Source organism: Pleurodeles waltl, chromosome 5, assembly GCF_031143425.1.
Source record: "Pleurodeles waltl isolate 20211129_DDA chromosome 5, aPleWal1.hap1.20221129, whole genome shotgun sequence".
NCBI lineage: Eukaryota > Metazoa > Chordata > Amphibia > Caudata > Salamandridae > Pleurodeles > Pleurodeles waltl.
In genome coordinates this window covers 336,093,990-336,111,015 of record NC_090444.1, presented here as the reverse complement: position 1 = coordinate 336,111,015, position 17,026 = coordinate 336,093,990, and positions in this window count along the sequence as shown.

Here is a 17,026-nt window from a genome sequence, read left to right as displayed (position 1 = left end):
AGGAGCTGAGGGTCATGGTGGAGGAAATCATCCAGGTAGAGCCACAGCTATTTGGAGCGTAGGTGCAGCAGATATCCATTGCTAGGAAGATGGAGCTATAGAGGAGGATCGTGGACAGTGTCAATGTCGTGGGACAGCACCCCAGAATAAGGGACGACATCAGGAAGAGGTGGAACGACTTATGGGGGAAGGTGCGTTCCATTGCAGCAAGACACCAACTAGCTGTAGAGAGGACTGGCGGTGGACCCCCACCTCCTCCCCCACAACTAACAACATGGGAGGAGCAAGTCTTGGCAATCATGCATCCTGAGGGCCTGGCAGGAGTAGCAGGAGGACTGGACTCTGGTAAGTCAACTCTCTATTTCTATCACCCTGCTAACAGCATGCCATCACATACCCCCACCCTCACTCACACCACTCCACCACCACCCACACACTCCACAATCATATCTCACCCATCCCAATGCCAAGCCCTGCATGCACCACCAATGCATGGAGACCACTCACAGACCTGCATGGACACCTATCACCAAAGCATGCACACTGGAGAGAATCAGCTAGCCCACCACATACCAACTCACACAAGTTAATGCTGCCAGGGCAAACACAACCAAAGAGGGCAAGCCACCCATGCACCATATGTCACACACACAAACAATAACTCTGCATTTACATCCCCAGAGGTATTCCAGCCAATGTCACTGGAGAAGAGGTGCCAGCACTAGCTGGTCTCCCCAAAGAAGAGGCCCACAGTGATGACAGCGACTCGGCTCGCCTGGATCTGGATGACCAATCTAGCCCATCAGGGACCTCCCGACAGTCGGTTACCCAGCCACAGTCACACACCACCACAGAGCCTCCCCTATCTGGAAACACCAGCACAGCACCCACCCAGTGTACCCACACCTCTGTCCCCAGGACACTTCAATCTGCAGTGTGTCCACCACTACAGGGACCGCAGGGCACCCCGTACCCAAGACAATCATGGACCTGGGGTCAGTTGGAGTGGGCACACGGTTCTGGGGACAGAGGCACGGGGCAACAGGGAAGCTGGGAGGACTGCTGTGCACCGGGGGAAGACAGGCCCAGGGAACCGACTCTCCAGGAGGCACTCACTGAGATCCTGGGAGCATACCAACATTCCCAGGATATGCTGGGCCAGATCCTGGCCAACGTGCAGGAGAACAGGCAGTTGCAAGCCTTTAGCACCACCCTGGTCTCCATTGCAGGGGTGCTGGCAGACATGGACAACATTATGAGGGAGGCAGCCTCACAACAGCGGGCCCCTGCCAATAACCAGACAAATGAACAACCTTCCACAGGAGGCCTGGCAACAGGACCAACAGGCCACCAGCACCCCTCCCCCTGCAGTAGAAGAACCACCCGCAAGCGTTCCCTGTGATCCAGGCAGAAGCCTGAGACTATTGCCAAGACCCCCTCCAGGAAATAAGACTCTCCTGACTGTAACCCCTGTGTCCCACTCTGTTACCCTGTCCACCTTGAACTGCCATTGCTCCCCTTCCTATGCCCCCTTGGACAATGCACCTGTGCTACAAATAGACTGGAACTATACCCTGGACTTTTCTCCATCATCACCCCAGCCCATTGCACTTCTCCCTTTTCTTCTTAGCACTACAATAAACACCATTTGAAAAAATACAAGTATGCAGTATGTCAAATGATAGAATTATGTATTCGTTTAACAAGGTTCAGACATTGCAATTCAACTGTACAGTAATGTGAACATAGGATAGACCTTTAGTTGGCTGCAGTGAACACACCAGAAGCGATAGTTGGGCACCAACATCTGCAAAAAGAGTTACCAAATGGTACAGTGAGTGGGCATAGACGTGGGAATTACAGCGTGCCAGTGACAATCTCAAACAATAAAACGACAATGAACTGTGGAGTACCACTGTCTTACCTGTGTTTTATTGGAAATATTGGCAAATCACTGCGGTTCTGTTGTCCTCATCCTCATCCTCTGCCTCCTCATCTTCACTGTTGACAGGGTCCACTGCTGCCACATGGACATCTCCAGCCTCCTCATCCTGCAGAAAAGGCACATGGCGTCTCAAGGCAAGGTTATGCAACATGCAGCATGCGACGATTATCTGGCAGACATTCTTTGGTGAGTAGCACAAGCCTGAAACAGCAGCTTTCATTGCCTGCTGAATGTGTCCGATCTGGGAAGCACTAAGCAAGGTTGGGCCCAACCCTGCTTAGTGCTTCCCTAATGGACGCATTCAGGAGGACTCCACCAAATTTCTCTGAGGTTTTTTTTCAACTCCGTGGCATTCTACAGAGCTGAATTCCATTTACTCCGCCCAGGCCTACTAAAAGGCCAGTCTGAAAAATACTGAATCATAATGAGTCGCAATTTGACCTACATCGTTACTATTAAAGAGGTAGGTCACAAATTGTAATCCTCCATGATTTGTTGCAATATCAGTGATGAGGCTCTGCTGGGAACCTAAGACCACCATGTTTGTGGTTGTTTTTAATTAAAACAATCTTTTTTTTTATTGTAGCTTATTTTTTTCTCAAAGAAAAATGCTGAATTTTAAACAAATTAAAGATTGACAAACTTTTTTTTAGAAGTAAGATGAGCCCATGGACCACTGCCTACTCCTAAAAAATGTGTTTTTTCAACATTCAGAAAAGAGGTCCTTGGCCACCTCCGATGAAGTGTCAGTAACATATTAATATTTTCCAATTGAATTTGAGCAGCAAAACATTAATACATACTATAAGGAATCTGCATTTGAAAGGCACCTCCTAAACATACCCTTTCTAAATTCCGATTCGGTATGGTTTCCTAAATCCATTTAGCAATACAGTAACCTGTTATGGAATATCTAAATGGGTTTGGTGCATTTGGAAAAAAAACATTTTCTGGTCGCAAACCTGTGATTTACAGAGTCGCAGGGTTTACGACCAGTAAATGCAATTGTATATCTGCCCTTCCCCCTTGTTCTTCCTTAGAAAATGCAACTCAAGTTCTAGTTCATTACCCCAAATTATTTCTGGAAGGAATTAATTCTACATGCTTTTTCATATGGTGTGTTTTCAGATGCTTGGCAAATGTCAGGAATACAAATGTGCCGAATTTTCCTTGTATAAAGACAACGATTAAATTCAAACAAACCCCCCTTTAGGAAGGGTTCAAAATCAGCTGCGGCTTGGTAAATGACTCCATTGCACCTGCATTACTGGGTCATAACTACTTCAAGGTACTGTAGGCTAAACCAGAATTAATGAAACTGTAACGCTTCCTTATATTATTGACATACTGTGTTGTCATTCGTGTGTTAAACCTGTCATCTTTATGTTCATGGAATGGGATTTGCTGCAGTGCTTGTTTCTTATTTCAACAGTAATGATCTTTTAAATAACTTTAGCCAAATTGTAAGGGACGGTTTAGTATTGAGTTAGTTTATTGAGGCTGTATTTTAAAGGCCTGGTATCATTTTGTTGACAAATACCAGGGCTCAGGTCTGCTCTTTATGGAAGCTTGGGGACGATAACACTTGCTCTGACTCGAAGGGAGACTTAAAAGTGTGAAATCGTGCTGTGATGATTGAGGATGGTTCATTAAACATGCATACATTAGGATAGAAAATTTGAATTTCATGAAACCTTAGTCAAATCAATCTGTGCATCAAGGGAAAAGGTTAGGGATGCAGGAGATGCCTTGAGCATAGCATATTGCACAAGATACGACATTAATACCTAACTCACTAACTACCATTAGCGTTCTTTCACATTCCCCTTCAAGGCTGATACTTAACAAGATTATAAATCGAGAAACTATGCAGTTTTGAAGTAACAACTGATTAAACTAAACATCATGAGAACATCGCAAAATAAACAAGCAAAAGGCAGTTTTATGATGTCCTGAGAGTGGGTTGTGAGGTCACAGACAGGTCATTCAAATAAAGTGACGTTTTTGGCTGTCTCCAAAATAATGACCACAAATTATACACAAGGTTGTACATGCAATGGTTTATGTATATGTTGATTAAGGATGATCACGAAGATTCGTAGTATCTTAGAGCAGCCTATATTTTCAACAGAAAACTAATAGGTCACTGTTACAGCGTAAAACAGCGGGGAGCTCACATAGGCCCTCATTATGTGTGGTATCACATCGCCGGAGATACGAATACCGAGGGTTACTAGCAACTCCAGGGTGGAGGCTGAAGGTCCACTTCGAAATGAGGAATTACACGGACATCGGTAATTCTAGACAAGTCCAGATCCCCCAGTAATCGTCATTTTAGGTCACACTTTCACCCGAAGGGCTTGGCTGCTTTCTGGGCGAAAGTTTAAAGGTAAGAGATCTGTGACGGTTCAAAGATCTCATAATTCTCATGGGGCTGTAAACTGATGTGAACGGAAACTGTTGCCATTGGTCCTTTCGGGATTAAGCGGTCACTCAAAATGAGGACCTTAATGAGCCTGCACTAAGAGACTTTGCTAGAGGAAACAGATTTAGAATCATTCACTTTCCTGTGCAGAAGAGTGAATATATTCATAAAAATGATTCTCACCTCTGCTGCTACAATTTCCTGAAATAACGAGACCTGAAAACATCACTTTCCATGTATTTCTACTGGTTACTCAAAGTGTTCCCAGCCAGCGAAAATTGCATAGTTTTCACTGTGCTTAAACACAGTGCTAGCACGCCTGGTCCTTAGTAAGTAAACTTACAAGGGGACCCGTATAGGGCGATTAACCTTTTGAATCGCATGGAGTACCCTAGTCAAGCAGTGACTACTGAATCGATAGCTAACATCAATAATCAAGAAAAATTCTATGGAAAAAAGTTTAAAACCATCTCACTCATAAATAACCACAACTCAGTAGTGAGTTAATTTTATTACCCTATTGATTACAATTCTAAAGCATACTTTAGTTGAATCTTTATTCAGTCCACTCAGTTTATTAATTCATTAAAAGAAAACATCATCACTTAAAGGAAACACATGCGACAATTGTTGGAAAATGGGTTATTGGTAAGGGCAGGTAGGTACCTACACTTAGCAATAGGCCACTAACCTCCACTAAGGTCCAGTTAGGTCTCAGTAAATTAAACCCAGCTCAACCCTTGGTAGCTTGGCAACGAGCGTCAAGGCTTAACTTAGGAGACAGAGTGTAAAGCATTCAAATATCACAAAACAGTAATTAAATAAAACACAGGAAACAGTTTTAAAATCCAAAAACAATTTATAAAAATAGATTATATTTTTAAAATGACACCAAAACAAATAAAATCGGATAAGGGGAGCTGGAGATATGAATTTTTAAAGATTTTTTTTTTTTTTAGCGCCTAGAAACAAAAAGTGCCAATCAGGTCATCTGGTTGCACCTCGACTGGGGCAAAGTAAAAGTTTCAGGCCGACCGCGATGGAGCCCTGCTCGGCTACAGGTCGCCGGAGGCCTCGGTTAAAAGTTTACCTTCACACTTAGTCTCTTTTTCCGAGATTTTCTTTACCAGGACGAACCAGCAAATCAGGCCGGGTCGCGGTTGAGGCAAGCCGGCTAGAGTTGCCGTGGCGGGTCGGTCCCTCTATGGAGCATTTTTACAAAAGTTGTCCAAACTTCTCCAAACTTCTTGGGCTTCTCCCAGATGTCCTTTTAAGGTTCTTTTGGGGTCCACAGCTCACCCCAAGGGTCCAGAAGTTCTGAGATGGTCCTTGGGGGGTGCGGACTACAACTCCCAGAATGCACCTGGCACAAACTCCTTTTTGGCCACTGGACAGTGGTCAGCTGGTCGCTTTCTTCAGGAGTTGGTGCAGGGGACTCTGGATAGCAATTTTTCACCTGTAGCAAACAGGGAGTCCCTCCTTGAACCAGTTATAGCCAGGCAAAGTCCTTCTTGTGGTGAAGCCCAAGTGTGCAGCTGGTGCAGTCCTTCTGAGTGCAGGTTCCAGGTGCAGGCCAGGGGTCCAGCAGGGCAGTCCTTCTTCTCCTTTGGTTCTTCCTTGTTGGAATCTGATGGGGATCTGAGGTGTGGGTGCAGGTCTGCCAGTTTTATCCTTGCGCCTGGGTGAAAAGCAGGGGGGTCCTGGTTCTCCAATCAGGTGCAGGGTCCTTCCCCCTGTGATGACCACTTCCTGGGAATTGTGGCAAAAATCAATCCCAGGAGGCAACATTCTCTAAAAATCCATCATGGCTGAATCTGATTTTTGGAGGTTACATCTGCCTGAGCCCACCCACTGGTGTGGCTAAAAATCATAAACACACCCCTCTCCTGCCCTCTCCTAATCTAATCAAGGGGGCACCTAGTTGTCTGGGGTTGCAGGAGGTGGGGGTGTTGCTGGTTGCTCCAAATGTCCTTATCTGCCTTTGAAGACCAGTTTGGCAGCCCTCCCCCTTCCTGCCTCACCATCTGCTGAGGGGAGATTCCATCCCACAGGCATATTCCTTTGTGTGAAGCCAGGCCACTTCACACCTCATCAAGGCAGCCGGGCTAGGCTGCTAGAGGCTGGCCAATCAGAGCACAGCAGCAAAAACAATGCAGGGCTGAAATTGGCAACTTTTCAGGTAAAGTTTAAAACTCTTTACCTGAACAAGTTATATTAAATCCCCCAACTGGAAGTTGTGGGATTTATTACAACAATTAATTTGATACCAAATTCTTGGTATGCATCATTTAAGGAGACTTAAAAATTAAAATAAAGTCTCCCCATTCTAGCCTATGAAGGCCATTTACTACAATGAGGGAAAAACGAATTTGGCTATTTTTCCTCACCAGGGCTTATAAAACTATTTCTACAAAGTCCCTGCTTATAGTTACATGGCACCCAGCCCTAGGGGCACATAGGGCACACCTTAGGGGTGACTTATATGTAGTAATAAGGCAGTTTAAGACTTTGGAACTACTTTTAATTCCAAAGTCGAATTTGCATTTAACTTTAATTTAAAAGCAGCCAGCAAGGCAGGCCTGCCTTTAAAATGACACTTTAAAATGACACTGGGCACCTCAGCAGTGCACCTATGGGTGCACCACCTATGCTGTGGTCACTAAACCTACATGCCCTACCATAAACTAGGGACTTATAGGTAGGTTAACTTAACCAATTATAATTAGCCTAATTCGCATATCCATTTTACACAAAGCACAGGCCCTGGGACTGGTTAGCAGTACCCAGGGCACCATCAGAGTCAGGAAAACACCAGCAAAAAGTGGAAAAGGGGGGCAAAAAGTCAGGGGGCCTCTGCAATCAGCCCTGTCTTCTCACAACAATGCAATTCCATAAACTAAGAATACCAGTGTTAATAGTGAAGATCAGCAAATAAGTTTGTCAGTCATTTGTCACTGTCAACGTCACCCTTAACAGCCTACCTAACCAAGAATAGCATCAGCATGTGGGTCTTCATGCAAAAATCAATTTGAAGAAAACATCAATTTGGAAAAAACTACCTAAGTAAGAATTTCTATAATCAGCGCAGTTGGTACCTAGAAGAAAAGGCATAAAATCGGCAGTCACATTTTCATAGCTACCTATCCAGGATGGATCAGCAACAAGTCAGTCTTCATCTTCAGGTCATCAATTAGTCAGCTACGGATCAGGCTCACAGACCAAGAGCCCAATATCAGCACCTCGGACAGCGTCTCCTGACGCCATCAACTCTTCTCCTGCAACTCTGACTTCTTGCCCCTTGTCATGACTTTTCATTAGGGTCTCCCAGTCCATCTCCCCTAATTGCTAATTGTTCACTCAGTCTGCAGATATAACTTTAACCTATAGTTTTTGTTTACCAAATCTACTAATTTCCATATTTATTCGCTCACAAGATGTGGATTGGTTCTTCATGCGATGCACTCATCATCCAGCTCAGCAGGTATCGAAATTGTTGCATATTCCTCTTCAGTCAGTGCTTCTATTGTTCAAGTCCTGGGAAAGTACATTTAGCCTGCTCTACACATAATTGTATCAAATTGTCTTCATCATCTCCTGTCCGCCGGTACATTGCAGAAAATTCTAACTTGAACTTCGAGCGGGTCAAGCCTATAGCGGCTAACAGTCCTTTGCAAAGCATTCAGTATTTCAGGTTTTTCAAGTATGCGAGGCCCAGGTAAACTAGACTTTTGGTCCACCTAACTTAGTACTACAAATTAATGCAAAACATAGGTTATACATCTCATTATGGCATATTATTAAATTTTTCTCATATATTTTCATTATTTCATACAATTTCAGTCTATTTTAGTTAATTTTAGTACACAGGGTGATCACACCCCGAGAGCACATTTTCAGACGCGCACATTATTTCTCTATAATTAATTTCTCTATGCAACTTCTCATTAGTAATTACTAATAGATCATTAATAATTTTCTTAATTAGCATATCTGCTTCAACAATAGTTTAATCATTACTCTGTCTAGTCTCCACTGTGTTAAAAATTGTCTGATCTGTGATGTTGCTTATTTTTAAATATGTTTTAAATGATATCTTTGAATGTTGATGATTAACAAGGTATACAGAGAAACACCTTTAAAGAAAATAATATATATTTTAAAATACTTTGGCCCTCATTACAACCCTGGCAGACGGTGTAAAAGGTGGGGTAATACCGCAAACAGGCCGGCGGACAAAAAAAGGGAATTACGACCCTGGTGGTAACCGCCAACAAAGACAGCCACTTTAACACTTCGCCTGCCATGGCGGTACAGACAAACAGCGTGGCGGTCACCGCCAACAGACAGGCGGGAGACAAAGTACCGCCCACACTATTACAACATACCAATCCGCCACCTTTTCCGGGGCGGATTCACCGTGGATAAAAACACGGCGGAAACAGCCTTTGCTATGGGAAAACGCTCACCTCAACACACTCCACGAGGAACGACAACTCCATGGAGCTGGAACTCCAAATACTCCCTGCCCTTGTCTTTCTGCTCCTGTACGAACAACAGCGACGTAGGCGCAGAACATACCGGTGAGTACTGCATCTACGACACGGGGAGGGGGGAGGCAAAAGTTAGGGGACACCCACCAAACACCCCACCCCCGCCCTCGCATAGTACAACATACACACCAATGCAGTCAAAAATATCACATTAACAACCCACAATCCTCCCGGAAGAATGAAAAGACAAAGCGAGATCCGTTCAAATATTGTAATGTGCCAATATACATGTCATATAAAAATATACTGAATCATATCTCAAAATCTGTCATATTTATATATACAATACAAGAAGTAGTGCAGATATGTACAAAACAATGTCCGTGCACCAACAGTCCAAAAATGCATGGGCGAGGCCCACAATAGATACCTGACCAAAATCCGAGAGAACACTGCCGGGGCATCAGATTGAAACACTACAGGCACCTCAGGGGGAACGGAAGGGGGGCACCTCAGCCACATGACTGCAAAGCCAGATCCACGACGGGGCTCCATGCCCATTGATGTATCCTGGGGAGTGCAAAGCCACAGTCTCTCAAGTCTTTACAGTGGGTGGGTTGCCCACAGGACCATACTGGGGAGTGCAAAGCCACAGTCTCTCAAGTCTCTACAGTGGGTGGGTTGCCCACTGTGCCATCCTGGGGAGTGCAAAGCCACAGTCTCTCAAGTCTTTACAGTGGGTGGCTTGCCCACTGTGCCATCCTGGGGAGTGCGAAGCCACAGTCTCTCAAGTCTTTACAGTGGGTGGGTTGCCCACTGGACCATCCTGGGGAGTGCAAAGCCACAGTCTCTCAAGTCTCTACAGTGGGTGGCTTGCCCACTGTGCCATCCTGGGGAGTGCAAAGCCACAGTTTCTCAAGTCTTTACAGTGGGTGGGTTGCCCACTGGACCATCCTGGGGAGTGCAAAGCCACAGTGACGCAAGTAGATGCAGTTCTCAACTGGTACTGGGTGGGACTGGTGGCCAGACTGGATGAGTCTCCCCGTGAAAGTTCCAGTCCTGTCACTGTCCCAGCTGCACATGGGAGAAGGATGCCTGATGTGGTGGACTATTCATACCCACACGGTGTTTGGCCTGATCAGCGGTCTTCACCATGGCGGTCTTGGCCTTGTTCAGGGGTGCTTTGCCATGGCTGGCTGTGGACTGTTCAGCGGTCTTCACCATGGCGGTCTTGGCTTTGTTCAGCGGTGCTTTGCCATGGCTGGCTATGGACTGTTCAGCGGTCTTCACCATGGCGGTCTTGGCCCTGTTCAGCGGTGCTTTGCCATGGCTGGCTATGGACTGTCCAGCAGTAGCCTGAGATGGCGGTTCAGATACTGACATTGGTGTGTGGCATGACGAACTCCACACTGGACATTGGTGTGTGACATGACGAACTCCACACTGGACATTGGGGTGTGGCATGACGAACTCCACACTGTACATTGGTGTGTGGCATGACGAACTCCACACTGGACATTGGGGTGTGGCATGACAAACTCCACACTGGACATTGGTGTGTGGCATGACAAACTCCACACTGGACATTGGTGTGTGACATGATGAACTCCACACATGACATTGGGGTGTGGCATGACGAACTCCACACTGGACATAGGGGTGTGGCATGATGAACTCCACACTGGACATTGAGGTGTGGCATGACGAACTCCACACTGGACATTGGGGTGTGGCATGACGTTCCATCATCGCCCAGCGGGGCTGTGGGATCCTGGTCCCTCCTGGGCACTGACTCCGGCGGTGGTCTCCTGACCAGTGACGATACTCGGGCCCTCCTGGGCACTGACTCTGGCGGTGGTCTCCTGACCAGTAACGATACTTGGGCCCTCCTGGGCAATGACTCTGGCGGTGGTCTCTGGACCAGTAACGACGGTGCTGGTGGTTGTGTCTGGACCACCGGAAATGATGGTGCACTTCTCCGGCGTGACACTCACAACAGGCTGGGCAGACTTCATCGGAACCTTCCCCACCTTCTTTGGAGTTACAGCTGACTCACCAATCGCCTTCAATCCCATTTCACTTGTTGTCCCACCAGGAGTCTTGACACGGTCCCGTCGTCCACTGTCCAATTTCGGTGCCTTTACAGGGGGTGGGCTGACAGTGCCTTGGCTCCGGGTCCTACTGCCTGCCCTGGTGGACGGTGCACTCCAAAGACCTGGAACACACACCACTGGTACTGGAGGCTATTTGGCTGAGGCGCTACGACGGGACTGATGAACTGGAGGGGGGGTGGGGGCAAGCAGGCCAATTTGACAGAGGGACAGTTTCTGACGGACACTGGAATGGGTAGCTGGAGGGGGTCTGGGAGTGGAGGTAGAGGAGGTGGTTGTAGGAGGTGTCACTTTAGGTGTTTTAGGTGCTGGTGCAGGTACTGGAGACTGTCGTGAGGTGGATGGATGTTGGGTGAGTGATTGCCAGCGTTTGTGTACTTTGGGAGGGGACGTCACAGACACACTGGCAGAGGACACAGGGGACGAATAAATGGCAGTGGAGGTGGTGAGTGCAGGTGAGCGGCTTGTGGTGCTGGGTGTTCTGGTGCGAGTCCTAGTGCCTGCAGATGTGGTGCATGCAGGTGTGTGTGTAGACAAGACTGGGAGGGAGGAGGGAGAAGAGTAGGAGGGGGACACAGTGGAGACAGTGGATGTTGCTGTGTCTGTATGGGTGTGATGCTTGTGTGAGTGCCTGTGGTGTGTGTGGTGCCTATGTTTGCTTGAGCTACTTTTGGGTGTTGACTTGTGTGCCTGCTGGTCTGTAGGTGTGCTTGGGATGGGCTGGGGTTCAGGGGATTGGGTCTGGGTGGAGGAGGTTGGAGGGGGGAGGCTGGACACAGGGACAATGGCTGCCATCAGTGCTGAAGCCAGAGATTGCAGGGTTCGCTGAAGGACAGCCTTACCAGAATGAATGCCTTCCAGGAATGCATTACTGTGTTTCAGCTCTCGTTCTACACCCTGGATGGCATTCACAATGGTAGACTGCCCAACAGTGAGTGACATGAGGGGGTCAATGGCCTCCTCACTGAGGGCAGCAGGGGTGACTGGGGCAGGGCCTGAGGTGCCTGGGGCGAAGGTAATGCCCACCCTCCTGGGTGAGTGGGCACGGGACACACGCTGAGGGGCTGCTGGGAGGGCGGTGCTGGTAGGGGAGGTGGCGGCTGTACCTGTAGAAGTGGGGCGCACAGATGGTGCCGCCACCACAGGGGAGCTCCCATCGGCGGACGAGTCCGTGTCGCTGGTTGGTGATCTGGTGGCCGACGTGAAGCTCCCCTCGCCCTCCGTCCCACTGGTGAATTCAGAGTCCGTGGTGTGGCCCTCCATGGCCATGTGGGATGCAGCTCCCTCTTGCTCCGTTGCCACTGTACCTCCGCCTGTTGATGCTGATGTACAAAAGGACAGGGAGAGCAGGAAAAGGGGGGAGACAGAAGAAAGAGAGTTTTAGTGCATGGCATACCGCTACCGTTGGAGGACAAGACAGACGCAGCAGCCCCATGCATTACGCCGTGCTCCTGACCTCTGCACATGCTATTTCTGGATATGGACTACATGGCAATGGTAGTAATCTGCCCACATGGATGGCAAAGGGGCAACTATACATCAACTTCCCTCTGTTTTGAGCTGGGGTAGAGTGCCACATGGCCTACATAACGGAGGGGCCTTGCCTACCTAACTCTCCCTGGCCTAGGGACACCCACAACCCACCACCCCCACACAGACACCTCCACTGCACGCAAAGTCCATATGATGAGGTAGTACTCACCCCCTTGTGTCTGCTGTGATGTCCTTAAGCGCCCATCCAACTCCGGGTAGGCCACCGCCAGGATCCGGAACATCAGGTGGGTCATGGTACGACGGGCACCCCTCCCACGTTGGGAGGCCATCCCCAGCTGAGCCTCCGCCGTCTTCTTGCTGCAGTGGCGAATGTCCTCCCATCTCTTACGGCAGTGGGTGCCCCGTCTCTGGTGGGCCCCCAGGGTCCGGACTTCCTTGGCGATGGCACGCCAAATGTCCCTCTTCTGGTGGGCGCTGACCTACATGACATGCACAAGGAAAGAGGACAGTCATTACCTACTGCACCGTCGTTGTGATTGGCCCCCTCCCAACTCTATCCCTGTGGCCCATTCATCCCCATGCATAACTGTTCTATGTACTCTGCCCCCTTCCCTCATCCACCCAGCCCTCTCCACCCAAGCCAAGCCCATACAAGGTGCTCCCTGTGTACTAACCTGTTGGTCTGGAGGACCGTAGAGTAGCGTGTACTGGAGGAGGACCCCATCCACAAGTTTCTCCAACTCCTGTGGAGTGAAGGCAGGGGCCCTTTCCCCAGACGCAGCAGCCATCGTCGCTTCCAGACCGAGGTCACAGCAGCACTAGCAGTGTAGGTCCTCTCCTGTCGAAGGTCAGGTATCTGGTGATTGAAGAGATAGAAAATGGTTGTGACGTCCGCGGCGGTGACGTACACGGCGGGGCGCATAATCACCGCCAGCGCACCTGTTCATTGGCTCCTGGGACCCATTGGGTCCAATGTTAACCAATGCAGCATTGCACCGCGCTCTACGACCGCCTACCGCGACGGTGTCCAATGCCAGCGCAGTTACCCCACAATCCCATTGTCCCAGTTTAGAGGTCAGGCAGCCGCCATTTCAGGGGCCCACATGGCTTCAATTACTACTGCGTCACACATACCGAGGCCTACACTCAAAACCTTTCCCTGATGGGTTAATTGTCTGTTGTAGTCTTGTGTGTGACTGTGGGTACATTCCTGGAGGAATGCTGACAGTTTCTTCGCTGTTGTCCTTCTTAGGCACCGTCAGTTGGGACATATTGGAAGATGGCGGAATCCGCCAGTGTACCGACAGCTGGTGGACCTGTTGACAATGGAAGAGCGACGAGTCATAGTGACCTACCGGTTTGACCGTGCCACAATCCAGGAACTATGTACCCAGTAGGAGCCAGACCTGATGTCACCAATCCGCCATCCGACTGGAATCCCCCCTGACGTTCAGGTGCTGTCAGTGCTCCATTTCCTTGCAAGTGGGTCTTTTCAGACAACAGTGGCCATGGCATCAGGGATGTTTTCCATCGTCTTGTCCAGAGTGTTGTCGCACTGCTGAAACACGTAAGGAGATACATCATTTTCCCTGAGGTGGAGGATTTGCCTACAGTGAAAGGTGATTTCTATGCCATGGACATAACCCCAACGTCATTGGTGCCATTGATGGGACACATGTAGCTCTGGTCCCCCCCGCAGGAATGAACAGATGTACAGGAACAGGAAGAGTTATCATTCCATGAATGTCCAGATGGTCTGTTTGGCAGACCAGTACATCTCGCAGGTAAATGCTATGTTCCCTGGCTCTGTGCATGACGCCTACATCCTGCGGAATAGCAGCATCCCTGATATGATGGGTCAACTCCAGAGGCACCGTGTATGGCTATTGGGGGACTCTGGTTACCCCAACCTGTCATGGCTATTGACCCCAGTGCGGAATCCCAGGACCAGGGCAGAGGAACGGTACAATGAGGCCCATGGGCGGACTAGGAGGGTGATCGAGCGGACCTTCGGCCTCCTGAAGACCAGGTTCAGGTGCCTCCATATGACTGGTGGATCCCTATTCTACTCACTGAAGAAGGTGTGCGACATCATCATCGCCTGATCCATGCTCCATAACTTGGCATTGCGACGGCAGGTGCCTTTTCTGCAGGAGGATGATCCAGATGACGGTGTTGTTGCAGCGGGGGAGCCTGGGGAGCCTGTGGACAGTGATGAGGAGGAAGCTGATGAAGATGAAAACGACAACAGGGAGTCAGTCATACAGCAATATTTTCAGTGAGACACAGGTGAGTAAATTTTCATGTTTCACATATTATTAACTTTCACACGTCTACCTCTATCCTGTACCTACATTTCACTCCCTATTTGTTAACTGAGTTGTCCCCTTCCATTTCAGTTTCACTATTGTGATAACCTTCGTGTCAACAGCTTGCACCCTTGAAAGGCTTGTGATGTGTGACATTGGTATGTTGGCCTTCCAATGGGTAACCTTTTTTAACACTGTAATTGACAATACAAAGTTCACAATCATTGACTGACTCCAGTTTTATTAGTGTTTCAAGGGTGTTTATTTAAGTGCATAACAATGAAGGGGGGTTGTGAAATGGGGATGGGTGATGGTGGAGGAATGTCCATGGCAGAGTCCAGTCTATTAGTCTCACAGGTACATTGCACATCTGGCCATTGGAAGTGGAGCTGGGGCAGTTCCGATTTGGACAGGGTAACAAAGTGGGACAGTGGGGGGACAATCAGGGTGGTCTTATTTCCTGGCGGGGGTCTTGCCATCTTGCTCTGTCCTGTTCCTGGATCTCAGGGCCCGCTTGCGTGGTGGTGGTCCGTCTGCAGGGGATGGGGTGCTGGTGTATTGGTCCTGTGGCGGTGCCTCCTGTCCACTAGCGCCGGCGGAGGTGGTGGGCATTTCATCGTCCTGGCTAGTGTCAGGGGCCCCTTGGAGGGCCACGGTGTCCCTCAAGGTCTTTTGAATGTCTGTCAGCACCCCTACTATGGTGCCCAGGGCGGAGCCGATGGACCTGAGCTCCTCCCTGAACCACAAATACTGTTCCTCCTGCAGACGCAGGGTCTCCTGCATCTTGGCCAGTACCGTTGCCATCGTCTCCTGGGAGTGGTGGTATGCTCCCATGATGGAGGAGAGGGCCTCGTTGAGAGTAGGTTCCCTTGGCCTGTCCTCCCTCTGTCGCACAGCAGCCCTCCCAGTTCCCCTGTGTTCCTGTGCCTCCGTCCCCTGGACCGTGTGCTCACTACCACTGCCCCCAGGTCCCTGTTGTTGTTGGGGTGTTGGGTTTGCCTGGGTGCCCTGTAGTGGTGGACACACCGTTGATTGACCTGTCCTGGGTAGGGAGGTTTGGGCCCGCTGGGTGGGTGCTGTGCTGGTGTTCCCAGAGGGTGGCAGTTCGGTGTTGGGCTGTGGCTGGGCAAGGGGAACTGACTGTCCTGAGGCCCACGATGGTCCGGGCTGGTCATCAAGATCCAGTGGGGCAGAGCTGCTGTCGTCACTGTGGGCCTCTTCTGGGGGTGGAGTGGTGTTGTCTGGACCCTCTGGTGTGGTGACGTTCCTTCGGGTTCCTGCGGGGGTATGAGTACATGATTATTGCATGTGTGTGTTTCATGATGTGCAATGTTTGGGTGTGCGTGTACCCCAGTGCAGGCATTCCTGTGTGGGGGCTTGTGTGGTGATAGTTGGGGGGTGTTGTGGGTCTGTGCAGTGGGCATGCTTCAGTGATGGATATCCATGCTTAGTTAGGTCATACAGGTTTTGTGGTTGGGATGGGTGGTTGGTGTCATGGTGAGATAGGTGAGGATTTGGAGTGATAGGGGAGGGTGTGAATGTGGGGGTGTGTGATAGCATGCAGGTAGGTTGGGGGATATGATAGTTGAAATTTGACTTACCAGTGTCCGTTCCTCCAACGACTCCTGCGAGGCCCTCAGGATGCAAGATAGACAAGACTTGCTCCTCCCATGTTGTTAGTTGTGGTGGAGGAGGCGGGGGTCCACTGCCAGTCCGCTGTACCACAATGTGGTGCCTGGATACCGTGGAACGCACCTTCCCTGTAGGTCGTTCCACCTCTTTCTGATGTCCTCCCTATTTCTTGGGTGCTGTCCCTGTCGACTCTTCTTTGCCATAGCTCCATCTTCCTGGCTATTGATGTGTGCTGTACCTGTGATCCAAATAGCTGTGGCTCTACCCGGATGATTTCCTCGACCATGACCCTGAGCTCCTCCTCGGAGAAGCGGGGGTGTCTTTGACGTGCCATGGGGTGGTGTGTGTGATGTGTGGGGTGGTGTATGTGTTGATGAGTGTGGTGAGTGTAGTGGTATGTGGTGTTTTGTGTGGGTGATGGTGTAGTGTGCCTCTGTGTGATGGGGTTCTCTATTCTGTGCTGTCTCTCTCTGGCCTTCTCTCAGAAATTGTGGTCGTAGGGGTTTGTGTGTGATGTGGGTGTGTGTTTTATATTGTATTGGGTGTGTGGGAGTGGTGTGTGTATGTGTATCAGGTGTGTGTATTTCGAAATGTGCAATGTGGAGGTGTTTTGGAGCTGT